Genomic DNA, 10,000 nt, shown 5'->3' on the forward strand with positions numbered 1-10,000 from the left:
GTTCTCTGCATTCTTTTAATATCCATCCATTTACTTGCTCTGGTCCCACAGCTTTTCTAACATCCAGCTCTTCAGCAGTTTCTTGATTTGTTGTCTCTTTACTTGTATTTCCTGTATTCCCTCATTCTGTGATACCACTTTCAGTGCCACAAAATCAGTTTCCTTTGTAAATGTGAACTGAAAACTCTCATTCATTAGTTCACTCATCTCCTCGGTAGTTTCATAAATTCTTCCTTCTCTTCTTAACTTGTTTATGTCATCCCTATGTTTCATTTTCCTGTTTATGTATCTGTAGAAGAGCTTGGGCTCTTCCTTGCATTTTCTTATTATCTCACTTTCAAAATTTCTTTCTTCTTCTTTTCTTATTATACCATATTCATTCCTTGCCTTTCTGTATTCTTCCCTAGTATTTGTGTTCAGTTGTCTCATCATTTCCTCCAAGCCCTGTCCTTTTTCCTTTTTGCTTCTACTCACCTGCCATTATACCATTCATGCTTCCTAATTTACACTTTATAACTTGGCACAAACTGTTGCACCCCCTCTCTATACTTACTCAAAAATATCTCATTTTTCTTGCACTACTTTACCTTTAAATAGTTCTTCCCAGTTAATTTTTCCATAAAATTTATTAAGTTCTGCAAAGCTTGCCTTAGAATAGTTCTGTCTCCCATTTCAAAATTGTTCATTCCTGTGCAACACTTTTTCCTCCTGTGGCATTATTTCTATTGTCACATGATCACTTCTTCCCAGTGGACTCAGACAATGTATACTTGATCTACTTTCTGGGATTTTTTGTAAACACTAAGTCCAACTGTGATGGTTCTTCTTCTTTGTATCTTGTAAGTTCGTTCACCCACTGTCTCATTGTATTCACCATCATGGTTAGCATGGTATGCTGGTGATATCACCCTGCACTTTTTCACGTCTTTTCGTAGACGTTCAACCCTTCAGGAAGTAAACAGTTCATGCAGGGAAGCCACACAACGCCTGACTTCTGATCTCTCAAAAATTTCTGATTGGAGTAAAGCAAACTTGGTATTGTTCAATGCCTCAAAAACTCAATTCCTCCATCTATCAACTCAACACAACCTTCCAGACAACTATCCCCTCTTCTTCAATGACACTCAACTGTCCCCCTCTTCTACACTGAACATCTTTACTTGTATTCTGAACTGGAAACTTCACATCTCATCTCTAGCTAAAACATCTTCTATGAAGTTAGGTGTTCTGAGACATCTCTGTTATTTTTTCTCACCCTTCCAGCTACTAACTCTGTACAGGAGCCTTATCTGTCTATGTATGGAGTATGATTCACATGTCTGGGGGATTCCACTCATACCAGTCTTCTAGACAGGATGGAATCAAAAGCTTTTCATCTCATCAACTCTCTTCTGTCTTCAGCCTCTTTCTCATTGCTGCAATGTTGCATCTCTAGCTGTCTTCTACCACTATTTTCATGCTAACTGCTCTTCTGATCTTGCTAACTGCATGTCTCCCCTCCTCCCATGGCCTCACTGCACAAGATTTGTTTCTCTCATCCCTGTTCTGTCCACCTCTCTAATGAAAGAGTTAACCAGTATTCTCAGTCAGTCACTCATCCCTTTCTCTAGTAAACTCTGGAACTCCCTGCCTGCTTCTGTATTTCCACCTTCCTATGATTTGAACTCTTTCAAGAGGGAGGTTTCAAGACACATATCCTTCAATTCTTGACTACTACTTCTGACCTAATCCGGGTCTGGTATCACAGTGAGCTTTTTTTTTTTATTGGATTTTAGTTTCCCTTTGCCAGTGTCCCTCCTACATAAAAAATAAATAAGTAAATATATATGAAAAATAAGTTTACTCCATGACCCAACATTTTCTTTCACTTCCATCTTCTGCCAGTTCATTCCTTTAGTGTTGAAGCTGCCTACTAAAAGCACTTTGTTACTTTTCCTTATCATTTCCTGTGCTATTTCTTGTTTTTAGTTGTATAGTTTTATATCTATCAGTTTCCCATGCATTAGTTTTTGGTGGTATGTACATCACAGTAACTTTCCTTTTTTTCATTTCATTTGATCTTAATCACAACACTCAAAGTTTCTGCCATTCCATCGCCATATTCCACTTCCTCAACAACAATATCCTCTTTTACCAATATCATTGTTGCTCTTCCTCCCTTTCCTTTTCTGTCTCTCCTCCATGCACTACAACCTTCCTTTGCAAATTCCAACTTTATTTCCTCTTAGTATGATTTAAATTAAACAAACCACATCTGGTTTATTGTTCTTTAGGTAGTCTTTAAGTTCCATTTGGCTCAACACCAAACCATCTACATTAGTATACATAATCTTTAAACTTCTGCTTGGTGTGGCATCTTTGTGGCACCATTTCCTCACTTTCATGTCCACAACTTTCCAAGCAAATCTCCTCGCTCATTCTTGTGTTCTCTCCTCATTTTTTGACTGGGCCTCTACTCTACTACTTTCCTCTACTTTACTCTTTCAGTTTACTTCTCTCTCCTTTATTCATATTTATTCATTCCTTCTACTTTTGCCAATTTTCTTGTTCTTTGCAAGACATATTTCACTGCTGTTTGTGCCATGAATCTTATTTTCATTGGTCTTGTTCCATTTTCATTGTATTTTCCAATCCTGTAAACCTCTTCAATTTGTTCAACTACCTCCTCTCCTTCCTCCGCCACTTCTGCTATAATTTCCTTAGTCTTTTTTGCCTCTTCTTTCTCTCTAGCTATTTTCATTAGTAAGTTCTTCTCCATGACCCCAAATACCACCACAAATATCTTTCTCTGTACAATGTCTCTCACAAGATTACTTTTTTCCTTCATTATTTTAATCAATTGCTTTTCCATGTCCTTATTGTGTTCCTGTTGCTGTTGCCTTATGATCTTATCTGTATTCACCTTTTGTTGTTGTTCTCTCTCTTCTTTCCAACTTTTGACTTCTGCTGTCACTGACTCTTTCACTTTCCCAACCTTAATCTCTCTCTCTCTCTCTCTCTCTCTCTCTCTCTCTCTCTCTCTCTTGTAAAGCTTTCTTTAACTCCTCATTCTCTTCCTTGAGTTTCTTGATTTCTTTATAGTACTTCTTGTTTAAGTTCACTATTATTGTCACCTCTTCTCTCAGTTCTTTGTTTTCTTTTTCTCTTTCCATCTTCCTCTTCTTCATCTCTATTATATCACTGGATATCTTTTTACATTGCCACCACCCACCTCTCTCTCTTCCTTCCATGTCTATTATTGCTACTAAGTTATGAATTTATCATATTTTCACATTTTCTTCAATTTTCCATATTTGTTTATTTGTATAAGCTACACTGAGGTCTTCTTCCTTGAAACCCTCAAAAATATTTGCTGTGTCTGCCACCATCTTCCTTGGTATCACTGACAAGACAATGTTTACCCATACACTACTCTCCCATTCACCTTTTTTGCTCACTTCCCAATTTACACTTCACTTCCCCTGCACTCACACATCACACAATTCCCTCTTATAGAGACAGGACTCAAGCTCGGCCCCCTGTACAACCAAAACTTAGGTAACTCCTTAGAGCTGCTGTGGATGTGCCCAATTAGCTGGGCAGCACAGTGTGTGTGTGTGTGTGTGTGTGTGTGTGTGTGTGTGTGTGTGTGTGTGTGTGTGTGTGTGTGTGTGTGTGTGTGTGTGTGTGTGTGTGTGTGTGTGTGTGTGTGTGTGTGTGTGTGTGTGTGTGTGTGTGTGTGTGTGTGTGTGTGTGTGTGTGTGTGTGTACTAACAATACAGGGTGTACCATGAATTAAGGTACATACCTTAGGATATGATAGTTCAACTAATCCTAAGTCAAAAATACTCTATATACACACATGCTGTTTGCTTTATTTTGTGAGAAATTAACCTGTAAGTTGTGTATTGTGGGAGCGGCTTCCCTGGGATCAGTCTCCTGATGATGGATAGGTGGTGGAGGCCCACAGGAATAGCCAGCAAGATCCCTTCACCTAACACCAACGGATTTCTTTCCTTTGGGGACTCATTGAAATCCTTGGTATACAAGAACAAATCACGTTACAGAGAGGAGTTGATTCACAACATTAAGGAAGCTGCAGAGCAGATAAGGAATGACAGGAGCAAAAAGATGCACTTTGGCTATCACTTGATTGACAAGGCTTGCCATTTTAAATGTCAAGATGATAACTGTCAAAGGGGATGACATTTGCAGTGAACTGCCATGTGTGTTTTAAAAAGTAGCACTGAATAACCGCTGTATTGCTGTGTTACCTGCACATTTTCTTCACTGGCACATACAAAAATTTAATCTGTTATTTGCTATTTCCTGTAAGGATTTGACTGCATACAATGTACACAAAAATTTATCACTTAATGCTACACAGCATCACGCGAGTACGTAGTGAGCCAAGGAGGGGAGGAAGGAGGCGGAGGGCACACCCAGGCAAAGCAGCTCCCGCAACTCACAACTTAGCTACACATTAATTTCTCACAAAATAAAACAAAACACAGCATATGTGTATAGAGTATTTTCAACTTAGAATTACTTGAACTATCATACCTAAAGTGTGTACCTAAACTTGCAGGACACCCTGTAAAAACTAAGAAAAACACAACAATCTAATGCTAAAACACAGGGCATTACAAGCTTAATTCCTATACAGTTATTTCCAGTAGTCAGGATAAAGTCAGGTTACATTGGTTTAGGTAACATAAGATAAGACTAGATTCACATGCATACACGTGCAGGCACACTATATGTACACACCAGCATATGTGAGGAACTGGTACAGCCTGTCCTGGGAGTCCAAGTACCTTCCTATCTTGGTCACTTCAGACGCGCCTCTTCCGGTAACGCAGACAGTGACATTCATGGGGCCGACCAGCTTAGCCTTGGAGCGACAAGTAACCTTCTCCCTTGTCAGTGTGTCACAGAGCTCCAGGTTGTCGTCCACTATATCACAGGGGACGCCTCCAACAAAGGCCCTGTTATGAGAGTTAAGGATGTGAGGTAAGGCTACAGCTTGAGATGTGCATTCCCCAATATCCCAGTGCCTTTTCTTTATCAACAGGCTCTAATAGTGTTTGGAGCTCCCCTGATTGGAGTGGTAATTTAAAAGGCTTTAGTGGATGTTATCAGGGTTTTCAAGGGCATTTTCATGATTCAAGTAATGGTTTCATAAGGTTAGTAATAGTTTAACAGACTTTAATGGATGTTACCAGGGCTTTCAAGGGTGTTTTTATGATCAAGTAATGGTTTAATAATGCTAGTGACAGTTTAACAAGTTTCAGTGGATGTTGTCAGGGTTTGCAAGGATGTTTCTGTGATTCAAGTAATGTTTAAAAGAGGGTTAATGATACTGTAACAGGTTTTAACAGATGTTGTTATGGTTTGCAAGGGTGTTTTCATGATTCCAGTAACAGATTAAGGAAGAACAGTGATTAAAACTAAACTAAAAACTCCACAACACAACACATACTTGGTAAAAACATTCCCACTCTTAGCTTCACTGGAGACAAGATCAGTGTGGTCAAGCTTGCAGTGTTTGCTGTTGTGGAAACTGCCATGAAGATCCAAAAGAGAGCCTGGCAATGACCAAAGAAGAGCTACTCTCAATAGTAGGTGACCTTGCCCAGCGATACTAAGGAGAGAGTGACACAATGCAGGAGATAAGAGAAACATGTAGAACTGGCAGAGAAAGGGAGGAGGAGATGTGTATGAGTGCAATACATGCTGTGGGTGTAAGGGGATGACCTCTAATGAATGGAAGAAGGGAATAGAGTGCTAGAGAGAGAGAGAGAGAGAGAGAGAGAGAGAGAGAGAGAGGAGAGAGAGAGAGAGAGAGAGAGAGAGAGAGAGAGAGAGAGAGAGAGAGAGAGAGAGAGAGAGAGAGAGAGAGAGGAGAGAGAGAGAGAGAGAGAGAGAGAGAGAGAGAGAGAGAGAGAGAGAAGGAGCATGCAAGAACAGAAATAAATGGAGAGAAGAATGGTGAAAGAGATGAGAGAATGAGTTAGTGCATGCAAAAATGAGAAAACATGCATAGACAAAAATAAATGAAGGTCAGAATGATGAGAGAGAGAAGGATGAGAGGAGGAAGAGAAGAGATAAGTGGGGAGACGAATGCTGAGAGAGAAAGAGATGAGAGAAGGAGAGAGTTGGTGTACAAATCTGGCTTTTGTAGCTGCCCAAGCTGAATAAAAAGATACAAGTTAATGGTATTTTCAAAGGACACATACCACTTAAAGTTCAAAGAAGGGATGGATGCAGATTAATTCATGTTTTACTATTTTTATTTTAGCTTAGTGAAATGAAATTACTATGGCTTATTTGAATGAAGGAAAAATGTCTCTGGAGGGGCTTGTGTCAGTGAGGAAATGGTTCACACACACACACACACACACACACACACACACACACACACACACACACACACACACACACACACACACACACACACACACACACACACACGGACTTAATCACTTTATATAGCTAAAATATACATGTGACACAAATGTACAGGTAATGATTCTCTCTCTCTCTCTCTCTCTCTCTCTCTCTCTCTCTCTCTCTCCTCTCTCTCTCTCTCTCTCTCTCTCTCTCTCTCTCTCTCTCTCCCAACCTACCAATACAGAGTGTGAGGAGTCTGGCACAGACACCCCATCCACACACACAACAATGTTGTACACTCGGGGAGCCTTGGAGTCTGCACTGCACTGCCTGAGGTAAAAGAGAACAAGAATGACAGAAAAAAATACTGGTTCATATTTACTGCAGTTCATTGCCATACACAGAAGTACAGTACAGATCAGCCTGGTTAGTGAATGTAGGTGGGTGCTGTTCATGGATATAATACTTGATATGTTGTTGTGGAGTCTCCTTATGCATTGTTGCCCGTTTATCAGCTTCTGTGCGTATCTTTATTTATAATCTCTCTCTCTCTCTCTCTCTCTCTCTCTCTCTCTTCTCTCTCTCTCTCTCTGTCTGTCTGTCTTAAAAACTCCAGTCAACTCCCAGTGCCTTCCCCAAACTTCCCACTGCCTCCCCAAACTCCCCACTGCCTTCCCAAACTCTCCATTGGCTTGCCAAATCCCCCATTGCCTTCCCAAACTCCCTACTGCTTTCCAAGGAGGAGGCAGTAGACACCTTCCGAAACGATAATTACTCCCAGTGAGGTGTGCAGCACTGTTCAGGGGGTGCTGTGAACTTATCATTAAACCCAGCTGTGACCTCACTGAACGTTTCCCTTTGTAACTCACAACACAAGGGGGCAGTCACAGCCTGCCCTCTAAAGACAACTCTCTTCCTCCACACAAAACTACAAGCACCTAATAACACACACACCCTTCACTCAAAAATTTTAAAATCATAATGGCGACTCCTACACCAGCCTCAGAGTCCCCCATCTGGGGAGGGGACCATAAATGTCCCCAGGTCGGACTGCCTTTCTGTTGATGACCCTAAGTGTCTTGACACCCCCCTCAACTTTTTCTTCGTTAACTTCTGCAACATTCTAATTTTCAATCTGTAGAACACCACCTCTCCTCTTCTAAACCTCATCTTCTTTTCTTCACTGAAACTCAGGGTGTCTGAGGCAACTGACAGTAGCCCCTTTTCTGTTCCCTCCTACTTTCTCTATCCTCAATTTTCGATCCAAAGCTGGATGCTGCATTTTATGTGCGCAATGACTTAACCTGCTCTTGTGCCCACGCTCTTGAATCTTCTGAGTTTTCCACCATCTGGCTACGATTACAGAGTCACTCTCGTACTAAATTTATCTGTGCTGTATACCTCTCACCTAACTCCTCTGACTATAAGAAATTCTTTGACAACTTGACTTCCAAAGTGGAGCACATTCTGACCATCTTCCCTATTGCAGAGATCTCCATTCTTGGAGACTTCAGTGTTCACCACCAGCTTTGGCTTTCCTCTCCCTTCACTGACCATCCTGGTGAACTAGCCTACAACTTTGCTATCCTCCATAACCTAGAGCAATTGGTGCAACACCCTACTCGTATTCCTGACCGTCTTGGAGATATGCTCAACATTCTTGACCTTTTCCTGACCTCTAATCCTCCTAACTTATGCTGTCACCCTTTTCTTCTCCGTTGGGCTCCTCCGATCACAATCTCATATCTTTATCTTGTCCTATCGCTCCAATCCCTCCTTAGGATCCCCCTAAGCGAAGGTGCCATCTGGCATTTTGCCACTGCTAGTTGGGGGGACCTGAGGAGGTATTTTGCTGATTTTCCTTGGAATGACTACTGCTTACATGTCAGAGACCTGTCTTTGTGTGCTGAGCGCCTAACAGAGGTGATAGTGTCTGGCATGGAGGCGTACATTCCTCACTCTTTTTCTCATCCTAAAACCTTCTAAACCTTCGTTTAACACAGTTTGTTCTCGTGCTATACATGATAGAGAGGTGGCCCACAAAAGGTACTTAAGCCTTCCATCACCAGAATCTCATGCACTTTATATTTCTACCCGGAACCGTGCCAAGTCTGTTCTCCAACTAGCCAAAAACTCCTTCATTAACAGAAAATGTCAAAAACCTTTCAAGATCTAACTCCTCTCGTGATTTCTGGCATCTAGCCATAAATATCTCCAATAACTTTGCTTTTTCTTCTTTCCCTCCTCTATTTCAACCAGATGGCACCACTGCTATCACATCTATTTCTAAAGCTGAACTCTTCACTCAAACCTTTGCTAAAAACTCTACCTTGGACAATTCTGGGCTTGTTCCTCCCTCTCCTCCCACCCTCTGACTACTTCATACCACGTATTAAAATTCTTCGCAATGATGTTTTCCATGCCCTCGCTGGCCTAAACCCTCGGAAGACTTATGGACCTGATGGGGTCCCTCATATTGTTCTCCGAAACTGTGCCTCCGTGCTTGCACCTTGCCTAGTCAAACTCTTTGAGCTCTGTCTGTCAACATCTACCTTTCCTTCTTGCTGGAAATTTGCCAACATTCATACCTGTTCCTAAAAAGGGTGACCGTTCTAATCCCTCAAACTACCGTCCTATTGCTTTAATTTCCTGCCTATCTAAAGTTTTTTAATCTATCCTCAACAGAAAGATTCTTAAACATCTATCACTTCACAACCTTCTATCTGATCGCCAGTATGGGTTCCGTCAAGGCCGCTCTACTGGTGATCTTCTGGCTTTCCTTACTGAGTCTTGGTCATCCTCTTTTAGATATTTTGGTGAAACTTTTGTTGTTGCCTTGGACATATCAAAAGCTTTTGATAGAGTCTGGCACAAAGCATTCATTTCCAAACTACCCTCCTACGGTTTCTATCCTTCTCTCTGTAACTTCATCTCAAGTTTCTCTTTCTGGCCGTTCTATTTGCCTGCTGTGGTAGACGGTCACTGTTCTTCTCCTAAATCTATTAACAGTGGTGTTCCTCAGGGTTCTGTCCTGTCACCAACTCTCTTCTTATTATTCATTAATGATCTTCTAAACCAAACTTCTTGTCCTATCCACTCCTACGCTGATGATACCGACCCTCTGCATTTTCCATGTCTTTTTTATAGACGTCCAACCCTTCAGGAGGTAAACATATCACGCAGGGGAAGCCACAGAATGCTTGACTTCTGATCTTTCTAAAATTTCTTATTGGGACAGAGCAAACTTGGTATTGTTCAATGCCTCAAAAACTCAATTCCTGCATCTATCAACTTGACACAACCTTCCAGACAACTATCCCCCTCTTCTTCAATGACACTCAACTGTCCCCCTCTTCTACACTGAACACTCCTCAGTCTGTCCTTTACTTATAATCTGAACTGGAAACTTCACATCTCATCTCTAGCTAAAACAGCTTCTATGAAGTTAGGTGTTCTGAGATGTCTCCGCCAGTTTTTCTCACCCCCCAGCTGCTAACTCTGTACAAGGGCCTTATCCGTCCATGTATGGAGTATGCTTCACATGTCTGAGGGGTTCCACTCATACTGCTCTTCTAGACAGGGTGGAATCAAAAGCTTTTTCGTCTCATCAACTCCTCTCCTCTAACTG

General features: G+C 41.3%; 1 protein-coding gene across 10 annotated transcripts in view; it reads right to left on the reverse strand.

Annotated features, from left to right (window-relative positions):
• The window catches only part of LOC135104968 (uncharacterized), a 51,746-nt gene that overhangs the window by 27,075 nt on the left and 14,671 nt on the right, over positions 1–10,000 (reverse strand). For 5 of the 10 annotated variants that reach the window (XM_064012808.1, XM_064012809.1, XM_064012814.1 and 2 more), the window contains exons 4-6: positions 6,609–6,702; positions 5,462–5,567; positions 4,797–4,967 (exon numbers count right to left, since the gene is read on the reverse strand). The gene's annotated coding sequence lies outside the window, so the exon portion shown is untranslated. Of the gene's footprint in view, positions 1–4,749; positions 4,968–5,461; positions 5,762–6,608; positions 6,703–10,000 lie in introns of those variants that run through there. The other 5 variants (XM_064012813.1, XM_064012815.1, XM_064012810.1 and 2 more) reach the window with 4 other exon arrangements.

The sequence above is a fragment of the Scylla paramamosain genome, chromosome 11, assembly GCF_035594125.1.
Source record: "Scylla paramamosain isolate STU-SP2022 chromosome 11, ASM3559412v1, whole genome shotgun sequence".
Lineage (NCBI taxonomy): Eukaryota > Metazoa > Arthropoda > Malacostraca > Decapoda > Portunidae > Scylla > Scylla paramamosain.